The sequence below is a fragment of the Aedes aegypti genome, chromosome 2 (assembly GCF_002204515.2).
Source record: "Aedes aegypti strain LVP_AGWG chromosome 2, AaegL5.0 Primary Assembly, whole genome shotgun sequence".
NCBI classification, from domain to species: Eukaryota; Metazoa; Arthropoda; class Insecta; order Diptera; family Culicidae; genus Aedes; species Aedes aegypti.
In genome coordinates, this window is record NC_035108.1 from 24,358,507 (window position 1) to 24,380,571 (window position 22,065).

Consider the following 22,065-nt stretch of genomic DNA (forward strand, 5'->3'; position numbering starts at 1 on the left):
AAGTTTTAAATTTATATCAAACTCTTCGCTAGCGATGCAGGTAAAGGAAAAAATCAGTCCGGCCCGCGGGCCGGATCATTTTTTAGACTTAATTGCATCGGTAGCGAAGAGTTTGATATAAATTTAAAATTTTCAGCATGGAATAGACAGATATACTACAAAGCTTTCATTTGAGACTAATTTTGTTCATATTGGTTTATTATTGCGAGCGCACCAACCATTTATGTCGAAAAAGAGCCAAAAAGATTGGGCAGGCCTGATATAGGCCAACTGAACCAGTTTTGGCCAGAGATTAAATTTCGCTTCCTAAATTGGCCAATCGCATTGATTTCTCATGAGGTTTCAAATTACGAGTTTTTTGTTTTTGGGGGAATATTTTAAGATGAGTTTTGGAATCATTAGGAGAAATCTTCCATTTTTGCAAGTATGAAGAAAAAATATCCAAACTTTTTTGCAATCGACTGCAGATGACACGCAGACCTCGTCCTTTGGCGGAGAGGCCTGTGTCATCCGCAAACAAAGATTTTTGACATCCCTGAGGTAACTCAGGTAAGTTAGATGTGAAAATATTGTATAATATTGGTCCAAGAATGCTGCCTTGAGGAACACCTGCTTTTACATGAAGGCTTTCAGACTTGGAATTCTGATAATTAACCTGAAGCGTACGATTTGACCGATAACTTTTGATTATTCTAACAATGTATGTTGGAAAATAAAAGTTTTTTTTTGTTTTACAATCAAGCCTTCATGCCAAAAACTGTCGAATCCTTTGGAAATTTTTTTTATGAGAATGTTTTCGTTTTTTTTTTCAATAATAGTTCTTACTTTTTCCATATCAGGAACCCAGGAATTTCCGAAAACGTTCTCTTGATTGCGGATGATTTTGAAACCTGAGTAACTTCGGAAGAAAATTGAAACACTTATGAGTTGGAAAAAATGACCATGCTTAAACAAAAAAAACGCACAAAAATGCATAGTGAACAAGAGAAGCTTAAAAAACGGTTGGGATAGAAATAACAAAACGCATAATATCCTTTCCCACCATTCCGGTACATGCACACCTATGCATTAATATTTAATACCACTGCACAACTAAGACCGATCCTAAAACTACCTACTTGAAAAGGAGCTCCGGGAACTAGAAAAAAAACAGTGTACCTTTTCGGAGAACGATTAGGAGGAGCAAATACATCACAACAAAGCATCACACATTTTTTCCTCGCCCTCCATCCGTCGTCGTCCGTCCATCAGTTGTCCATCATCATCGTCGCCTATGGCTTGTCGATCGATCTTCGATGGTGGTGTGGTGACGGCATGGCATGGCAGACAAACGGGCGGAGGTGCAGGAGGCGCATTTGCCATCTCAGCCACCGCACAGTGGTTGCTGCTATATAGAATGGCGGTCAAAAGATTGAAATTCCTTAAAATAGTCATGAATTCTTGCAATTTGATATGTGTTCCACATGCAAAAAGGATCTTCTTCTTCTTCTTGGCATTACGTCCTCACTGGGACAGAGCCTGCTTCTCAGCTTAGTGTTCTTATGAGCACTTCCACAGTTATTAACTAAGAGCTTACTATGCCAATGACCATTTTTGCATGCGTATATCGTGTGGCAGGTACGAAGTTAATAAAAAATCTGCGTGTGCTCTTCTGAATTCAAATCACATAAAAAGAGAAACCTCAAAGTTTGAGCCAAAAATATTAAGATTGAGCCACCTCTAAATCTTAATATTTTTAGCTCAAACTTTCAAGCGTCATGAGAGCAAATTTTCAATGTATAAAATATTCCATAACTTCGTTATTTTCAAACCAATTGTGAAACTTTTGGCACCATTCTTTTCAAAATTAAATTGATGATTTTTTTTATCAGCAATATGAGGACAAGTTTGATGCAAACTACTTTTAACTAAGACTTTTCTTCATACTTGTCCTCATATTACTGAGAAAAATCATCTGTGTTAGACCATAGCTTCATGAACGCTCAATCAATTTCCGATCTTTTAACATGCTTTTGAAGCTAATTTAGTTGTTTTTTAAACTGGGTATACATCATATATAACTAAAAAATTGATTTGGATTAATTACACTGCGTAACAAAAATGACAATTTTGTGTGTCTCAAGGATCAAGTTATGTGTCTCTAGTAGACTTGCGGTTACTGTAACAGATGCCGTTCTGAGAAATGTTCCAGCACGTCACAATTTTTGGGTACAGGTCGCTAAAGTTGTTTAAAGCAATGTTTTCATTGATGTTTATATGAAATTTTTGGTGTGATAATCAAACTTTTTTGTTAGCAAATCCACCAAGCATGCAATATATGACTTAAACGTTCATATCAGATATAATTTGATTGAAATTGCACGTTTAAATTTAGGTTAAATCGATTTTTCCAACATGTTTGCAGTCTACATACAAAATTTTTCGTTTCTCATACAATACTTTTCAAAACCACTAAAAAACAACATTTGTGCATCGAAAGTATCATGAACTTTGTTGATAATAATTGCTAAACACATGAAGCTTGAAATCTGTGGCGAATTAAGCGAATAAAGTGCCATACAAGCTGGGAAACATGCATGCAAGTTGGCTGAAATTGTCAAATTTAGCATTTTAAACAGTTAATATCTCAAAAACTAGACGTGCTATGATATTTTTGAAAACGGCAATGGATTCAGCAATCCCTAGTTTAGCTAATAGCGGGATTTTGGTGCTAGAGACAAAAACGTGTTCCGCAGTGTTATTCAACAGAAGCCGTGTTTTTGTGTATTCTTTAAAATAACTACATAAGTCAAAACAATGTTTTAGATGAATGTGTTGTATACAGGCTTTGAGAACAACTAAATTAGCTTCAATAAAATAACAGATTTGGAATCGATTAAGGAGCTATGAAGTTATGGTCAAACAAAGCTGATTTTTAGTAAGATGAGTAAAAATTTGAGGAAGTCTCGTTTTAACTAAGACTATTTTTGAATGATGCCAAAAGTTTAACAATTGGTCAAAATATGTAAAAGTTATGTAGCCTAAATAAAAGGCTATATTTTATAACTGGAAATATCACCTTTTGGTTGCTTGTGCCACCTCCAAATCTTAATATTATTGACTCTAACCTTGAAATTTCTCTTTTTGTGTTATTTGAATTCAGAAGAGTACACGAATTTGAGATTTTGGGAACTTTCGAAAAGTAAGCCGCACCCTAGTGTACAGTAACATATTTAAAACGTACAAAATTAGCCAGAGTTAAAAATATGGGTCTTACAATCGAAGGAACGGGTATGAGAAACTTATAAAAAAAGAAGTAAAAAATTGACCAGGTTTTGAATCTTGGTCTAGTGAGTAAAAGTTGAGTCCGATACCTCTCGAACTAAAATGAATTAAGTCAGTTCAACTAGTTGCAAGTTTCGTGTGCTACTCGAAATAGGTTTCTTGGCATTTTCATCGATTGAATTCGTTAAATTTATGGAATATTTCTGTAATAAAGATCGAGATCACTTACATCCGATTATTGATTCCTAGCCAGGAAATTCGTCGGCTGATAATAGTTTAGTGTGTATATAACAAGCTTTATGGAAAACTACATAAAATAATTCATTTGACATTTTTTTCTGGTTTGATGTTTTTTCCTAGAATTTCTAATATTCTGATAAAAAAAATCTGTAGGGAAGGTGTACCAGTTATGGCCATGGTGGTTCCCTATTTGGCCATATGTGAAAATTTGATAACTTTCACTTTTCAAATCTTTTTGAATGTTTTAACATCAAGATATATCTTAAATCTAACTACTACAACCGTCGATGGGGGTGACAATGGGTCTAGGGGGTGAGATTGGGTCAAAATGGAAAAATATGTTTTGTGAAATATTTCAGCTAATAACGCTGATATTATTAAAATTAATAATTCCTATGTTAGGGAACATATTATTACACATAATTCGTAACAATATACATTTTTAGAAATAGTAGTTTTTGTATACTACATCAATAAACTTGCATGTTGAAACTAGATAAAATTTACAACATTAAATTTCTCCTATACAAAGTATCACGCATGTACTCTAGCCTCTTTCGTTGTATTAGTAGAATGTTGAAAGTCTTTTCATTATACATCACAGGTATTTTCCGGAATCTGTTTGATTTTCCCATAAAAAAATCATTTTTTTCTGTACGATGTCTAAAACATTGAAATGGGGGTGAGATTGGGTCAAGCAAGAACGATAGTTAATGAAATTACAAGTCCACTTTTTTGACATTTTACGGTGCCGGGTGTTCTCTTTTTTCATTAAGATGTGTTTATTTTTTCTAAATACAGCATCACTGAAACATCAAACAAGTCTACTTGAGTGTTCCGTGCATTGAATAACAATACAACGCATTTTGACAACTGGTTGGTTGGTTTGACTTTATTAACGAGATTTTTAGCCCTGGGCTAGTTCATCTCGATTTTGACAACTTCTCAAACCAGCAACTGTGTTTCGTGCGCAGTAACATCGTAAATTTTTATCAAAAGAGTGTTTTTTTTTCTAAATTTGATTATTTATCAGTGTTTTCATATTATAAAACATCTCACGGAAGTACAAACGAGTTGGATCGCTGAAATACTGGGATTATGACGTCAACTTCCGCCTGAAATTTATTGATCGTGAAATGTCGCACCGAAATTTAACTATTTGCGAAGGTTTAAAATAATCACTGTTTCAGTACACCTTTGGGGAAACTGAATGGGCTTTATAGCAATGGGGATGAGACTTTGAAGACAATTTGAGGAAAAAACTAAGAAAATTTATGTAAACTTGACGATAAGTGTTGGGTTTACGTATTTTTCTCATAGCTCTTCAATTTTCAGTATAATCTTTCTTTTAAGTGGGTTTATCATACTTGTGAAACATCTTAGATATCTTTTCATCTTGTTTGCATCGTATTTCATCAATATTCTTCAGCTGTGAATGGTTTTGTAACCATATTATCAAAAACAGGTTATTTCAATTACAGTGACCCAATGTCACCCCCTCTATGGGGTGAGATTGGGTCATTTTTCATTCACTTGTGGTGCCGCTGTGAATAAATATTTATCTTTAATTTTTTGAACAGTTGTTAATGTACCATCAAAGTACATACACATCAAATTTGAAGTTTATTGGAGTTAAATAGCGATAGTTATTTAAAAAATAAATCGCACATATCCCTTTTTGACCCATTGTCACCCCCAACGACGGAACATACAAAAATTTTCAAAATTTGAAGACATTCCAGTAATCACGTATGGCGAAATAGGGAACCACTATGTCCATAACTGGTACAACTACCCTATATCAGTGATGCATTTTCCAAACAGATTCTTCAAATTTTCAATTTCGTTTTACAAAGATATTGGTCTCAACCATCTCTATAACATAGCCAAATTCCAAACTAAGAGTTCTCAAGGTAGAACAAACGTGTTTTATGCTTAAACTAGGTACCTAGTTTAAGCACTGAAATTTGTAGATGTGTATGCTACAACTTGATATCTCATCAAAAGTTAAGAAACAGTCCTCTATCTCAAAAACGAAACAGAAAACTTGTCTTGAGTAGAGATCCCCCCCTTTCATGATAGGTGACCAAAATTTAATTATCAAAGTTTATCTCAATAAGTCCAAATGTATTTTTGTATAAAGAGACATGACTCTACTTCTCACAAATGAGTAAAAAGATGACGTACTCCCAATAATGCTGAAGTTTCCCATTAATCGGTTTTACCGGTGGCCCTCATGATAAAACCGATCAATGGAAAACTTCAGAATTGTTGTGAGAGGTAGAATCATGTCTCTTCATATAAAAATACATTTGGGCATATTGATATGAACTTTGATAATTAAATTTTGGTCACCTATCATGAAACCGAATGTAGAGTTTTTGAAAGATATCCTTCAATGCCGGACACTACCTAGAAGTGTCTCGTATATATGATGAATGTTTATTAATGTACACATTCATTTCAGGAAAAATTTAGCGTTGTTTACATTGTAGTGGGTTATTTGAAGCCAAAAGAAATTATGCAAGGCTTAAATGATATTTTAATTAAATTTACTTCAAATGGGCTGTAAAACGTATTCAAACCATCAAATTCTGGTTGTGTATATTTTTAAATTATGTTTTTTTTTTCTTCTGATTTAAAATAATACTGATGCTGGGATTTGTGCATGATTGGAAAAATATTGAGTGAATTAATATATATTTCAAGAAACAAATATTAAAAAAACGCTTCGGAACGGAGAAGCATGTTGTTGACGGTAAAATTTTCAAAGTCATTCATCTCAAAACATTGAGTTATTTAGTTGTAGCATCAGGGAAAGAAATTGTGGAACCTTGTTTTATTGATGTTTAACAAGATATTTTTGAATTTATGGCCTATCGCAGATCCACTGTGCACTGGTGGCAGGGAAAGGGAAAAGACGGGGCAAGCACGGATGGGCAGGTAGGCAATTGAACAACAACTAAACGAATCTCTGCCGCTAGTGGAGAGTGACAAGAAAACTTACAAGCAGCAGAAGGACGACCGACACAGTAGTAGTGTGACCAAAGAAGAAGAGCGGGGGCAAAAAAGTTGTCTATTTGAATTAATGACGGGGTATAATAATATGTTCAATAACGCTTTAAGAGTTACCATCAGCGTCATACGCACCCTCGATTCTCGATTGTTGCTGGTGGTGTTTAATTTAATGACATCATTTTTTTCGGCGACTGCTATTTATCCACTTTTAAATCCGGACGTTGGGACTGGAAGAAGTAACACGTGTTTTTTTTCTGGGATCCGTTGAGCTGGGGTTCGTCACGATGCTATCAGGACGAGCGTTTAAATCTTTTGTTTTCTTCCACTGGGGTTCTTCTTCGCATTCACTCACTTTAATCCTCAACTTAATCCGACCCTTGACACTTGACACTGGGTACTCGAAATTCCTCGGCTAGCGAACGAGTGTTATTATCGAATCAGGGAACGATCTTCTCTCCACTGTTTGACTAGTCTTCTGAAGCACTCTGATGATGGGTACGATTAGAACCGGCAACTAAGGCAACTCAGCACGTGAGCTCTCACTGTAATCTTTTGGCGAACCGTGTGTCTTCATCTACCCTCAGCACATTCGCCAAATACACACTATTCAGCTATTTATCTTAAGAATCACCACTTTATCTCAAAAGGCGTGCGATAATTCTACACGCAGCATCTCTTTTGGCACAGTTAGCGCACCCCGAAGGAAGCCCGGACCGATCGTAACTTGACTTGCTCCGCTCACAACAAGTACAACTCGTTCGAATTCAATTGAAGTGCCAAAAAAGAAGGTACCAACATCAGTAAAAAGAACTAACGACAAGCTGCTTCGGCTAGGAGGTAACAATACACAAAAACCAGTCATCAGTCACCACAAATCTGTGTATTATGTGTGCACATACAGATCCCGACCCAAAAAAAAAACTGAATATCTTCGAATCGTAAGTACAGAGAAGAGCACGCGCGATCGCACCTAATCCGACGAGTATCGACGAAACAAATCCGATCTTTCTGGCTTTGCTGAGAGGCTGTGCCTGCTATTGTGGTGTACTCCGGCCGAGCAATGAATTCCAACTATTTTCGTTACTTGCACGCCTATCGACGAACACAGCAACCCGAAAAGTGCCAAAATATTCAATTCGAAGATGTGTGTTGTCTGTTGCCATAGCAGCAGCACTAAGTCTGCACTGCCTCCTATCCTCTAGCTCCTCGCTCACTCTTTCTCGCTCTTTTGCCTATTCTCCGTTCTCCACACTGCTCGTTGGCTGCTCGATCGTAATAAAATATTACTAATGACTAAAATTGATTTTTATTTTTCGGTATGCCTCCTCTTTTTTCCGAAAGAAAGAAGCTGGCTGAGGCGAGCGGGTAAAATTTGTTCGGAGTCTGTGCCGGGAGGAAAAGAAATGCAGAGATCGCCTATTCCAGATCGATTTGTTTACTGCATGTATAGCTTCTTTTAGTGCTCCGTTGTTGAGCTTGATCAGATCGGGCTTTGGTTCGCATTGATAGACGTCCAGGGTGGTTATCTGGTGATCTCTCTTTTCCGCAACCATCGCCGGGTCTGGGTCCGGTGCACCGGAGAAAAAAGGCAGCGTTTAACCCCGAAAATCCTTCTCATTCAGATTTTCAAAACTGTTTACGGTTATGCATATGGAATGGCGATTGTGTTCGGTACGATTCAATCTTTTGGAAACATTAGGATGTGTGGCATCAAAGTTTTGGATCTGACGTGAAACGATTTGTCATTGATTGTAGTTCTTAAGGGTTTTTACTATCTTTGGTATAGGGGCCCAGATAGCCGTAGCGATAAACGCGCAGCTATTCAGCATGACCATGCTGAGGGTCGTGGGTTCGAGTCCCACTGGTCGAGGATCTTTTCGTAAAGGAAATTTCGTACCTGCCACACGATATACACATGCAAAAATGGTCAACCGGCAAAGAAAGCTCTCAGTTAATAACTGTGGAAGTGGTCATAAGAACACTAATCTGAGAAGCATGCTATGTCCCAGTTGGGACGTAACGCCAGAAAAGAAGAAGAAGTACTGTCTTTGGTAGTGCTCAAAATAACCATAGGCCCAAAATCAGCAGAAATACTGATAGGCTTTATAAAAGCCCTACAAATGAAATCGCGCCTTATAACAGCATTTCCACTGGCTATTATCTCTGGCGTTTAAATGAAATTTCATTAACGACAAGATCCTCTACCGGCGCGATTCAAACCCACGACCAAGGTCTCACTGAACAGCTGCACGTTTACCCCTACTGATTGGACCTGGGCCACACTGATTGGAAGCCCTTTTAATGCATTTTTAATGCTTCTAAGTAAATATCATCGAATATTGAAATTTCGTAAAGTGAAAGCCAAATGAAAGCCAAGTAAAATTTTAAACCCATACTTGAAAAAACCATGGCGAAATATTTTAATAAATATATGGTTTACTAGATGTTTCCGCAAAACAAAAACAAATGAGTTCTGTGCTGGCTAGATAAGAATTGTTTTCCTAAAACTGTGACAGGGGTTGCTCTAGGATTTAATTAAAGTCTGTTCTGCGTAGAATTGGGTTGCGCAGAATGAGTTTCACCCATATTTTTTACACAATACTACGTCTGTCATTTTTCACTAAAATCTCTCAACATCAGACCGTATTTTTACAGTTTTCGTTTATTTTTCTTCTTCGAATTACGTCCCCACTGGAGCAAAGCCTTCTTCTCAGTTGAGTGTTCAATAAATACTTCATCAGTTATTAACTGAGAGCTTTATTTGACAAATTTGCCATTTTCGTATTCTTATATCGTGTAACAGGTTCGATTCTACTGTATGCCCTTGCAGCTGTTCTTTCGAGTAATACTATTATGATCATTATTGAACTTATAGCTGAAGCTATGTCGTGAAAATGATAGATGGCATCATTGTTTTCAATTTTTACATCGATTTTGTATTCTTTTGAAAATTAGCTGTTCTTTTAAGAGCCAGTTCGCGAGAGCCGCAACCCCTTCTTGTATTGATGTTCTTCGATCAGGCTGAAATTTTCAGGGATTGTTCTTCTATATAAAAGATGATGTTTAGCAAAATTTTAGATTTTTATATTAGGGGGAAGTGGGACAAACATGCAAAATCACAAAAACTGATATAACTATAGTAAAACTGCACGGATTACGTTGAAATTTGGCATGATTACTCTACGTTATATAAACTTTGAGATTGGCATGGTATATGAATTTTAAAGGTACTTCAAATCGAGAAAAACAAATTTTTCATAAAAAATTTAGTGATTTTCAAATCGATTTTTTTCTTACCAACCGAACTAGGTCAAAAAACTAAATATGAAGTTTCATTTGAGGTGTAATCCAAATATGCCGTTTTAAAAATTTTCGAATTTTTTTTTTTTTTCGGGGTAGTGTTTGAACTTGAGCCATTTTGCGAGTACCGCAACCGCCTTGTCTAGAGAGATTGTATTGATGTTCTCCGATCGAGCTGAAATTTACAGGAGTTGTTTTCCTATATAAAAGAATATATTCCGCAAAATTTCAGATTTTTATATTAGGGAGAAGTGGTACAAAATAACCACTAATGATTTGATATATAAAAACATACAAAATCAATTAAAGTGCTATAATAGCAATAGTAAAAATGCACGAATTTGCATGAAATTTGGCATGTTTACTTAACGTTATATGAACTTCGAAATGAACATGGTATTTAGATTAGAAAAATGTTTCAAATTGATAAAAAAAATTATTTTATCATTTTTATAAAATTAGTTTTTTTCAAATTGACTTATATTTTTGTCAACCGAACTAGGTCCAAAAACTAAATATGAAGTTTTGTAGGGAAACTCATGAGCTTTCATTCGCGGTGTACCGAAGTGAATCAAAATTTGGACGGTACCAATATCCGGACACTCTGATAATCTTTACCAATAAAATGCTAAATTGACAACATTTATACAACTATATTGAATGAAAAAATAGCTGTTTTTATAGTTATTACGACGTATTGGCCTTTCGGAGGTCTGTTCAACAAACTCATCAATGTCCCCGATGAGATCAGCTCAAAAGTAAATTCATTGGTTAGAGATAATCGTATAGCATATTTTTATTTCTTACATTTGGTCTCTTACGAGGCAAACAAATTCAAATTTTTAAATTTGATATATGGTAATTCAGGGCGCTATTTGTAATTATTCAATTTTAATAAGCATATAGTAATAATATATAAATTATAATTCACTTAATAAACGATTTTACATTCACATCGATCAATCAACAATGAGAAGGTATTTTTTTCAATTCTCATTCCCCCACTTGACATTTCACCCACTCATTCGCATGAATGGTATCTATGCGTTCGAGGGGTGCGAAGATGGAGGCAATCGTCTCAGCAGTAGTGATTGTAACATAATAATACACAAAGTTATAGTTTAAAAGTTTAGTGGCACCTCATTGAAAAAATATGCTGTAAATATAGTTTAAAATAGTAAAAAGAGGCTGTCCGGAATTGGAGCCCAATGTTTTTGAATCCGGACATTGTATTGGAATTGTATGTTTCGATGCCGTAAGTACACAATTTTCAAATAAAACTGGAATAATACTTTGAACATCATCAACACATAAGTAATATGTAATAAGAACAATAGTGTGCATCGTTCATTGAACCAATCAGTGATGATTGCAGTTTAAACCATCAACATGTCTGTCCAAACAACTAAATCACAAACATTGCTTACACAATATGTGTTCATCACTATTCAAAACGAAACCCATTTGGCAAAACTATACTTTTTATAAGGGAAAAGTGGGTCCCAATATTTTTGTGTCGGAAAGGAACAAAACCACAAGAATTACTGTAACGTTTAAACGGATTGTACTGAAAAATATGTTTTTTTTTGTAAAAATACACAATTTTCCGTGGAAAAATGCAATTTTTAACAATCTTTGTCTCTCTTTTACTCTTTCGAGAAATTTGCAAACATCAAGACTAGTAAAAGTCAAAATTCCATTCAAGATATAAACAGTACAGTGTCTCATAGCAGCCATATGTGCAGTTTGTCTAAACTAAGCTAAACTCAATTATTTACAAATTGATCTCTAGAAAACATACCATTATACACACATACATGTGACCCTCCTAATCAAACCCATCAAACATTATCCAAATTAAAAAGTGCGGTAGTTGATTCCCATCCAAAAGGCGTGAGAAGAAACAACGCTTACTACTGAACCGCCGAAGCTGCTAACGAAAACATTGAAACATTGGTGCAATGACTTATTGCTATCAACATCATCACTTTTGCAAGAAAGTGACATTTCTTTCAGATATGGCAGCGGCAACACGGTATGATTCAATCGGTATTACAACTACCGACAAGAGGCCTCCATACGCTGCTTATACCGCCCGGATTTTGATTCATCACGGTACACCGCGAATGAAAGCCCTTGAGTTGTCCTACAAAACTTCAACCTAGTTCGGTTGACCAAAAATAAGTCGATTTGAAAAAAAAAAACTAATTTTACAAAATAACAGGTTTTTCTTGATTTGAAACATTTTTTATCCAAAATGATCATTTTAAAGTTTATATAACGTAAATGATCATTTTAAAGTTTATATGAACGTGAAGTAATTTTAAAATTTATATAACGTAAATTTCATACAAATTCGTGCATTTTTACTACCGCTATTCTTCTTCTTCTTTCTGGCGTTACGTCCCAACTAGGACAAAACCTGCTCAGCTCAGCTTAGTGTTCTTATGAGCACTTCCACAGTTATTAACTGAGAGCTTTCTATGCCAATTGACCATTTTTGCATATGTATATCGTGTGGCAGGTACGAAGATACTCTATGCCCTGGGATGTCGAGAAAATTTCCAACCCGAAAAGATCCTCGACCGGTGGGATTCGAACCCACGACCCTCAGCTTGGTCTTGCTGAATAGCTGCGCGTTTACCGCTACGGCTATCTAGGCCCCTACTATCGCTATTATAGCAGTTTGATTAATTTTGTATTTTTTTAAATATTTTTTTATATATTATTTTATATATCATCAGTGGTTATTTTGTACCACTTCTCCCTAATATAAAAATCTGAAATTTTGCGAAATATCTTCTTTTACATAGGAAAACAACTCCTGTAAATTTCAGCTCGATCGGAGAACATCAATACAACCTCTCTAGACAAGGCGGTTGCGGTACTCGCAAAATGGCTCAAGTTCAAACACTACCCCGAAAAAAAATTTTTTTTCGAAATTTTTTGAAACGGCATATTTGGATTACACCTCAAATGGAAGCCCATGAGTTACCCTACAAAACGTCATATTTAGTTTTTTGACCTAGTTCGGTTGGTAAAAAAAATGGATTTGAAAATCACTAAATTTTTTATGAAAAACTCTTTTTTCTCGATTTGAAGTACCTTTAAAATCCATATATCATGCCAATCTCAAAGTTTATATAACGTAGAGTAATCATGCCAAATTTCAACATAATCCGTGCACTTTTACTATAGTTATATCAGTTTTTGTGATTTTGCATGTTAAGTGACATGGAATCATTGGGGGTCATTTTGTCACACTTCCCCCTAATATATAAATCTAAAATTTTGCAAAACATCATCTTTTATATAGAAGAACAATCCCTGAAAATTACAGCCTGATCGGAGAACATCAATACAACTTCCCTTGGAAAGGGGGTTGCGGTTTTCGCGAACTGGCTCTTAATTGACTTATTTTGGCAGGAATGCCATTCTCCTAGTACCCAAGAGACAAGAAATCCAAATAGGATTACCATCCGTCCTGATTTAGCAGGACATGTCCTGATTTAACAGGACATGTCCTGATTTTGAGCTTCTGTTGAGGCGTCCTGATTTATTTTTCATATTTTAAGATTATTCCTGCTTTTTCAGCACAGATAGTAGCAACCACGGAATTTTCTATCTTCGTTTCAATATTTTGATGCATCACAAAGAGGAATTTCCTTCATCTACCATGTCGTGCTGCACATCATGTCTAATCAAAGTTTCTGGAGAGATCTTTTACGAATGTTTCAGAGAATCGTGTAGAAAAAACTGTCGGTTTCCAAAGAAAATCTTTGGCGGAATTCTCTCAAAAATTTTGATTGATTTTTTGTAGGACTCTTCATGAATTCCTGGCGAGATCCTTAGCGAATTCTTACGAGACCTTTACGTAAACTGATTTACTCATACTAATCAGAAGTGTCACGTGATTTTACATCACAGGTCCTCAACATTAAAAAAAATGAGAAAAACATCTTTGAAAATGTCATTGGTTATTGGTAATATGAGTCATATTTGGAATTTGAGCTAAAACAGAACTTGCACAGGTAGGGACGGATCCTATTCTTGGCACTTTTGATTCACTTTGGCGGGGTTGGGGTTTTTTGAAAGCTACTGTCCTCATATTTGGCCACAACATACATGTTAAAATGCTTCTTATTGCAAACAAATCGGCCGAGAAAAAACTCCAATGCCAAAGCACTCTAAGTTGTGAATATGTTAAAATGTCCTGATTTTAAGTCTCCAATAATTAGTCATCTTAAATCCAAAGTGAGATCCGTACTCTGCTCAGTTCACTGCATGCCTCGTATTTGAGCGAACAGTAGAACGAGTTGGTGAATAGAGACAGCAGGGAAGTTCACCGTTTCATCACGGTTCAAAAACTCAGAGATATGGTGAAACTTTCAGTTTTGAGGACATGCTTTTCTAACGATTGATCTGTTGAACTGAAAGACGGGTGAAAATTAGATTCGGCGGCCACGTGCAAATGTTGTGTGGAAACAAGTGATAGATGTGTTTTTTATCGCAGACTATATCTGAAGATGTTTTGTGAAGTTTTGTTTTTTACTTTTAATCGATTTGCTTGCGTTTTGCTCGAGAGCTCTCTGTGATGGCACCACGTTTTGGTTCGTGGATGCTCAGCTCGGGATGGATTAAGAATTGCAGTGCGTAGATTGCAGAGGATTTTCGAAAAAGGAACTGTTGAACTGAAAGACAAGCATATTTGATTTGCTTATGCTTGTTTGATTGCAAGTCCTACGGAATGATGAAACTTAGGAGCTAACCATTAAGGACTGTTCATTTTATAATGTGGACACCTTGTGCATGCTGTATCTTTCTTATTAATCAATGAAATTTCAATCGGTTTTTTGCACATCGTTCGACTAGTATTGTACAATGTTGTGATAATAAAAATTCTCCAAAATAATTAAATTTCACACGAATATGGAACAACGATTAGACCGGTCGATTTTTTGAGGTTATCAAAATCAATGATGGTAAGAAATTGGCTGGAAAATTCGATAATTTATAATTTCTATTTTCAAAAAAGGCTTGTTCTTCGAAAGCATCATCAATCAGAAGCCTAATGGAAAATATCAAGTTATTTTTGGAGCAACAATTTTACAGATATAATAAAATCAATTTTCCCGTATATTTTTAAAGAATTTTTTTTTAAATTTGATGGGAATTGATATGAGTATAATTTTTTGTGTAAAAGTACGTCCTGACGGAAGTCCTAATATAGTAATAATATGAAAAATAACTTACGCCTTCATAGAGTTACTTAGTAAGTCCCCACGTCACATTCAAAGCATAACAGAAACACAATTGTTTTATTCTTAGAAGACCTATCAAAGTACATTGACAATCATCAAAATTGGCAACACTGCTGTAATAAAATTGATTTTATTTTCCACATATTATTTTCATAATATGTTATTCTGAGATTACCAATTGAAAAATTCGGAGAAAACTGTTTACAATTTGCTATAGATCGATAAATATGCGTACATGATTTTAAAAGTATGAGACTTTTTAGTAAAACTACCATAAACAGTAAAATTTATACTTAAGACTGTAGTTTAATCTCACGATTTAGCTTTCGTTTATACTAATATAGTTTCTTTAGTAATCCAAACTAGTTTTGAACACGCTTTTTACTTTTCTCTTTTGCTGGGAGTGAAAGGATGGTGTATCAGCAAATTTGGCCATAAATGGGTAAATCACTAAAGTTACCTAATGTCATAGAATGGTGGAATATAATTGATATTTTAAAAGCTTTACCTATACAATTTGTTCATAAAAATAAGGATTTTTGTTTTGCGATAAATAATGTTAAACTTTGACGGACAGCTTTTTTTAAGAGTTTTTGGAAAAACTATTTAGCTCTTCAACCAAAAGCATTTTCAAAGATTTTATATTTTCATAGCATTTTAGAATAATAGGTCAACGATACACAGAAAACCGATTACGATTTTATCAATAAATAAAAAAGATACAGCATAAACAAAGTGTCCATTTTATAAAATGAACAGTCCTTAATTACCTAGCTTGATACCTTGATGGCTACAGCGTAGCGTCACGCCATTGATGGGTGTATTTAGAGTTCCATCTTCGTCGGTCTTAGCGATACCTCTTCAGTTGCCCTGAACGTTTAGGGTCGCCAGGTGATCTTCAATTGCGTACAGCCAACGTATTCGTAGTCCTTCACGAAGTCACTGACCTCTACCTGGATCCCTGCTGAATACTTTTTTGCAATTCTCTCTTCCGGCATTCGCACTACGTGATCAGCCTACTGAAGTATGCCGTATCTCAAACGCTTGATAATATTCGCATCTTTATACACTTGATACAATTCGTGATTCATGCGTCTGCGTCATTTTCGTGTTTTCCACCGAGTACTGTCCGCAGCACTTTTCGCTCTAAAACACCAAAGACATTCCGGCCTTCTTCTTTCAACGTCCACGCTTCATGTCCGTAGAGAGCCACCGGAAGAATCAATGCTTTATACAGGGTGAATTTTGTTTCCGTTTGCAAATAGCGGGACATAAGCTGGGCACGTAGTCCGTAAAAAATCATTTTGGCAAGAAACGTCGTTGTCACATGTCACAAGTGCTCCAAGGTAAACAAATTCTTCAACAACTTCAAACACATCCCCATCAAACACTACCGCAGCTCTTACATCACCAAAACTGCCGCTTTATTTACCTGAGACCATGTACTTCGTTTTGGTAGGATTGATGGTCAGGCCTAACCTCGCTGTCTCTCTCTTCAGAGGCACGAAGGCCTTCTCCACTGACCTGCGGTCGATATCGTGCGCAAAGTATAGAAACATGTACAACCGTGTGATAATAGTGACATTTCCCCGCACGCCAAATCTCCCAATAGCACCCTCGTGTATAATATTGAACAGTAAATTCGAAAGTGTGTCTCCCTGCTTCAATCCGTCTAACGTCACGAGCGAGATCATACCTCGTCTGCGATCCGAACACTTGATTTCGAACCATTCAGCGTAGCACGTATTAGCCTCATTAGTTTCGCCGGAAAACCATGATCAGACTATTATCTGCCACAGCTTATTTCTTTTCACTGAGTTGTACGCCGCTTTGAAATCAATAAACGGATGGTGAGTCTGCAAGTTATACTCCCGGAATGTATCTAAGACCATTCGTATGGTGAACATTTGGTCCGTTGTCGAACGGTTATCACGAAAATCAGCTTAGTATTCGCCGACAAAGGACTTCTCGAGCGGTCGCAGTCTTTTAAACAGGATGCGCGACAGAATTTTGTGTGCCGAATCAAGCAGGGTAATTCGTCTGTAATTGGCATACTCCAGTCTGTGCCCTTTCTTGTAGCTTGTATAAGTCCATCCAACCAGCCGGTGAGCATTTCTTCATCCTCCCATAACTTCAGATGTATTCGGTGGATCGTCTGGTAAAGCTGCTCACTTCCGTGCTTGAGAAGCTCGACCGGGATTTCGTTCTTCCCAGCAGCCTTACAGTTCTTCAGCTCGTTAATAGCATTTTAAACCTCTCCTATGGTCGGTGATTTCACAGCATGATCGTCATCATCAATGTTCATCCTATTTCTAGCTACATTTCCATGTTTACTGTTCAACAATTGCCAATAGTGCTCTTTCCACCTGACAGCCACCGCCGGTTTATGGGAACATTGCACATGGCGAGCACTGGTACAGTATTATGACGCGCCCCATTGACCGTTGCATAAAATCTCCGCATACCGTTCCGGTTCATGTTATTTTGCGCTTCAGCTACCTTCGTGCTGCCTTTTTTTCCTGCGGTGGATTCGCTTTTCTTCAACTCTCGCTGCCCTGTACCGCTCTCTGTTCTGTCGGGTACCGGCCACAAGCATACGGCTTCTGGCGGCAGAACGTGGTTTATTTGGGAGCAGGCATCGCCACTCGGATGCCGCTAGGTGTGTTTGCGGATATTCTTTCGTGCGAAGTAGGTTCTGCTGATTGCCATCCCTCCAGCAGCAGCGAAGCTTACTAGCCGCAGGCCATCATCATTGGTAACGGAATGGAGGCTTTCCGTTTCAATGACGGGTCGGTAGAAATCTTATTTCCCGATCTGCGCATTTGCGTCGCCGATGACTATCTTAACATCTTATTTTGGGCACTTTCCGTAGGCCTTATCCACCCAGACAATAAAAATGTATAACGTATAACGACGTATAACGAAATCACGAAAAGAATGCGTTTTATGCGAAGAAGCTCATCAATCTCACGATTTTATGCACCGTGTTTTGCGGGTTTGATGTAATTTGTATGAATAAACGAGATATAACGTAAAATATTTTGCGACTTCTGATTGTCTGGGCAGGCTCTCATAAAACTCATATTTTTTGTTTTAAGTCTGAAAAAACGGTCTTGTTTTGAATTCGAATTAAGTTTTTTTTTTAAATTTAACGTTAATTTTTTGGAATTCTGGGATTCCCGGAACGTTAGAACAGCAAAAGTCCATCAAGGTTCAATTCTCAATCCAAATCTTTGAAATGGTATGTACGACGGAGTCTTGACACTGCGGCTACGGATGTGTCACTAACGGTGATGGGCGAGACGCTGGAAGAAGTGGACATGTCAGTGATGGAAACAATTGACGTAATTGAGGGCTGGATGAGCCGAGTCAAACTGCAGATATCTCACCACAAAACAGAGGTACTGCTAGTCAGCAACTGCAAGGCGGTTCAGTGGATGGAGGTCAACGTCGGAAGGTATGTAATTGCACCGAAGCGCGTGTTGAAGCAACAGCCACGCATGCGTAAAGTCCAAGAAGGAAATGAACGTAATTAGGAAAATCATGCCAAACTTAGGCGACCCAAGCAACAGCACAAGGCGTGTACTAGCTAACGCCTCGTCATCGATACAGAGGTATGGAGTTCTTGCTTGGGGCAAGGCACTAGAAACAAAGCGGAACCGCAAAAAGCTGAGTAGAGCGTTTCGGCTGATAGCAGTGCGAGTTGCGCGTACGTATAGAACGATATCGTCAGATGCTGTATGCATTATAGCCAAAGTGATGCAAATGGGGATAGCATCACTTTGGCGGAGGATATCGAGTGCCACCAACGAAGAGACGTCAGAAGCGTACGGAAGACGGCCAGAGTCGGATCTATGGCGAGGTGGCAGCACGAGTCGAACCCAGCGGCTCATCCCAAACCTGTTGACGTGGATGAGTAGGAAGCATGGAGAGGTTAGCTTCTTTCTGACACAGTTCCTATCAGGTCATGGACGTTTCAGAAAGTATCTCCATAGATTCGGTCAGGCAGAGTTGCCACACTGCCAAGACTGCCCACACATCGAGGAGACACCGCAACATGTAGTTTTTGACTGTGGAAGTGCGGAACGAAATGCTCGGAAGCAGCGACGAAGATTTAAACCCCGACAACATCATGCAGAAAATGTGTCAACACGCAAGTAAATCGGATAACATCGGTTCGGGAGATCTTCCGCCGTCGGGGAAATCTTCGTCAGAGTAGGATAGATTCACCTTCGAGGACTATTCTGAGTAGTCCGTAGCGAGTCACCGGCTTGAGTGGTCGGAGCGCCAGTGAACCGGAAGCCATCCTCCAACCGGAATTGCTGGGCCGACTTCGGCACTCGACCGTCCAACAACAGTATAAGAACAACGCGTAACGTAACATATCCTTCAAAAGAAGTAATTGTCCCTTTTACTAAGAAAAGGAAGTTCATCCTAAAAGCTTTGAAGCTTAGAGGAGTACAAATGCACCTTACTGAACAGGTCAAATACTTTGGAGTGATTTTGGATTCTAAACTGAATTGGAATGCTGTGACATGGATTCGAAACTGAATTGAATATGTGACCAATAAAGCTACTAGTTCGTTTTGGGCATGCTCCAAAATTTTTGGCAGGAGATGGGGCTTGAAACCAAAAATGATAATGTTTATTTGGCGATAATTCGTCCAAAAGTAATATATGCTTCGCTAGTGTGGCGGCCAAAAACAAAAGAGGCCACAACACAAGCAAAACTATCAAAAGTACAACGTCTTGTGTCCATCGCTATAACGGGAGCGATGCGAAGCACTCCATCAAAAGCATTAGATGCTATTCTTCATCTGCTACCGTTGTACAAATTTGTACAATTGGAAGCAGAGAAGAGTTTTCTAAGGCTTAATAGATTAAATAAGTTCAAATCAGGTGATCTTGTTGGGCACTTCAATATTCCACAACATATCCATTGTGGGCCAGTGATGACTATGCATGGAGACTGGGTGAAAACTGTGGACAACTCTGATATCCCTTACAATGTATGCGAAATGACGCGTACGGATTGGGATGTCGGAGGTCCCAATGTTCGTCAAGGCTCCATAAAATTCTTCACAGATGGCTCAAAAATTAGAACACAAACTGGAGCAGGAATCTACGGTCCTGGGACAAACGTATCCGTGGCGATGGGAAGCTATCCAACAGTATTCCAAGCGGAGATTTTTGCCATACTGGAATACGCTAAATACAGACATGCAAATATCTGTATTTTTTCTGATAGCCAAGCTGCGTTGAAGGCGTTGGGCGCATATAAATATAAATGCACATCAAGACTTGTCTAGGAATGCATTCTCTCATTGCGAATGGTGTGCCAAGAGAACTCTGTATGTTTGTATTGGGTTCCGGGACACAATGGCATTTTAGGAAATGAAAAGGCAGACGGGCTTGCTAAACAGGGTTCAAATACACAGTTCATTGGACCGGAGCCATTCTGTGGCAATACTGTGCAATAAATATGAAACTAAAAAGCTGGGAACGACAAAGGGTGATGACCAATTGGATGGTCACTACAAGGTGTAATCAATCTAAAAGATTTTTAGTTCCAAATGAAACTATCACGAAAAGACTCTTAGAGCTCAACAAGAGAGTTCTTTGTACATACGCTGGCCTATTAATGGGACACTGTCCGAGTAGATATCATTTAAAAAATATTGGTCAGGTTCAGAATGATATCTGTCGTTTCTGTAATATGGAACGCGAAACCTCGGAACATCTGCTCTTAAGTTGTAGTGCATTATACAAGCGCAGATCCAAATTTCTAAAGGGGGGTTATTTATAAAGATAAAGACAATTTACACCGTTTTCAGCCATAGGCTGCACAGACTGATATTTCTGCAACACCTGGCGGATGGCGAATATCTGGTCCGTTGTTGCATGTTCGCCCCTAAATTCTGCCTGATGTTGCCCAACAAATTCTCAAGAAATTGGTGATAGACGGTGGCATAAAATTTGGGAGAGTACCTTGTGGGTGGCGCTCAAAATTATGATCGCAAGATAGTTGGCGCAATCCAACTTGTTGCCCTTTTTGTAAATGAGACACATAACACCTTCCATCCACTCCTTCGGTAATACTTCCTCCTCCAAAATCTTGGAAATAACACAGCCCAGATAACCACCAAGCACTAAAAAAAGCCGCGCGAAAGATTGCTTACAGCACTTTACCTGCTTGCTGTTTTATAGAAGCTGTTTGATTGCATAGCTGCCATGAATCAGCAGAAGCAATGCTAATTAAAATCTCCCTGTTATTAATAAGCATTCCAACTGCGTGTGCAACTTTTGTTTGCAAGCAATGCAAATGCTGTTTATTGGAAGAAGCGCAATAGGTCCACAATGCCATTAGCTGATTTGATTTTAATGACGAGGATGAAGCAAATGATTTGAATAGTATTCACCTATATAAATTTCAGATTAATCGGGTATTGGTTTGATTTTTTTGCATCAATTTCGCAACGTATCTGCTCGTTGGTAGCTAATTGGGTGAACTTTTGATCAGAACGTACCTTATGTAGGACATGAAATCAGTGCCCGGAACTACATCAGCTGTAGCGTGGAGCCTCAGTTCATCAGTTCGAATCCGCAAGAACCGAATGGAAAGCAAAAATGTCATAAGTAACAATCTCGGGCATGGGATTCGATCTCAGGTCCTCTCAGGTCGATCTCAGGTGCTCTATCAGGCCCGTCCCCATGCCACCAACAACGTCACGCAGTGAGCATTCGTCATATATCTGCTCCAGGTGCGCGTTAAACGTCACCTTCTCGAACCGACCCCATTTTTCAACCAACTTTTCTACAAGATTTAAACCCGTAATGAAACCTAAATTTGGTTATGTTTTTATGATGGTAGCTAGCAAATATTGTAAAGTTACTGTTTGGACTTCGAATGGCGTTAAAATGTGGATCTCAGTAAGAGAAAACGGCGCATATCCTTAAAGTGGCATTTTGGACCTTGACCCTA

The 22,065-nt window shown here is 37.7% G+C and overlaps 1 protein-coding gene across 2 annotated transcripts in view; it reads right to left on the minus strand.

Annotated features, from left to right (window-relative positions):
- LOC5568483 overlaps positions 1-7,755 on the minus strand; it is a 45,945-nt gene extending 38,190 nt beyond the window's left edge. The window contains exons 1-2 of one of the 2 annotated variants that reach the window (XM_021840282.1): positions 7,737-7,755; positions 6,655-7,007 (exon numbers count right to left, since the gene is read on the minus strand). The gene's annotated coding sequence lies outside the window, so the exon portion shown is untranslated. Of the gene's footprint in view, positions 1-6,654; positions 7,008-7,492; positions 7,697-7,736 lie in introns of those variants that run through there. The other variant, XM_001652268.2, reaches the window with a different exon arrangement.
- Positions 7,756-22,065: the final 14,310 nt, after the last annotated feature.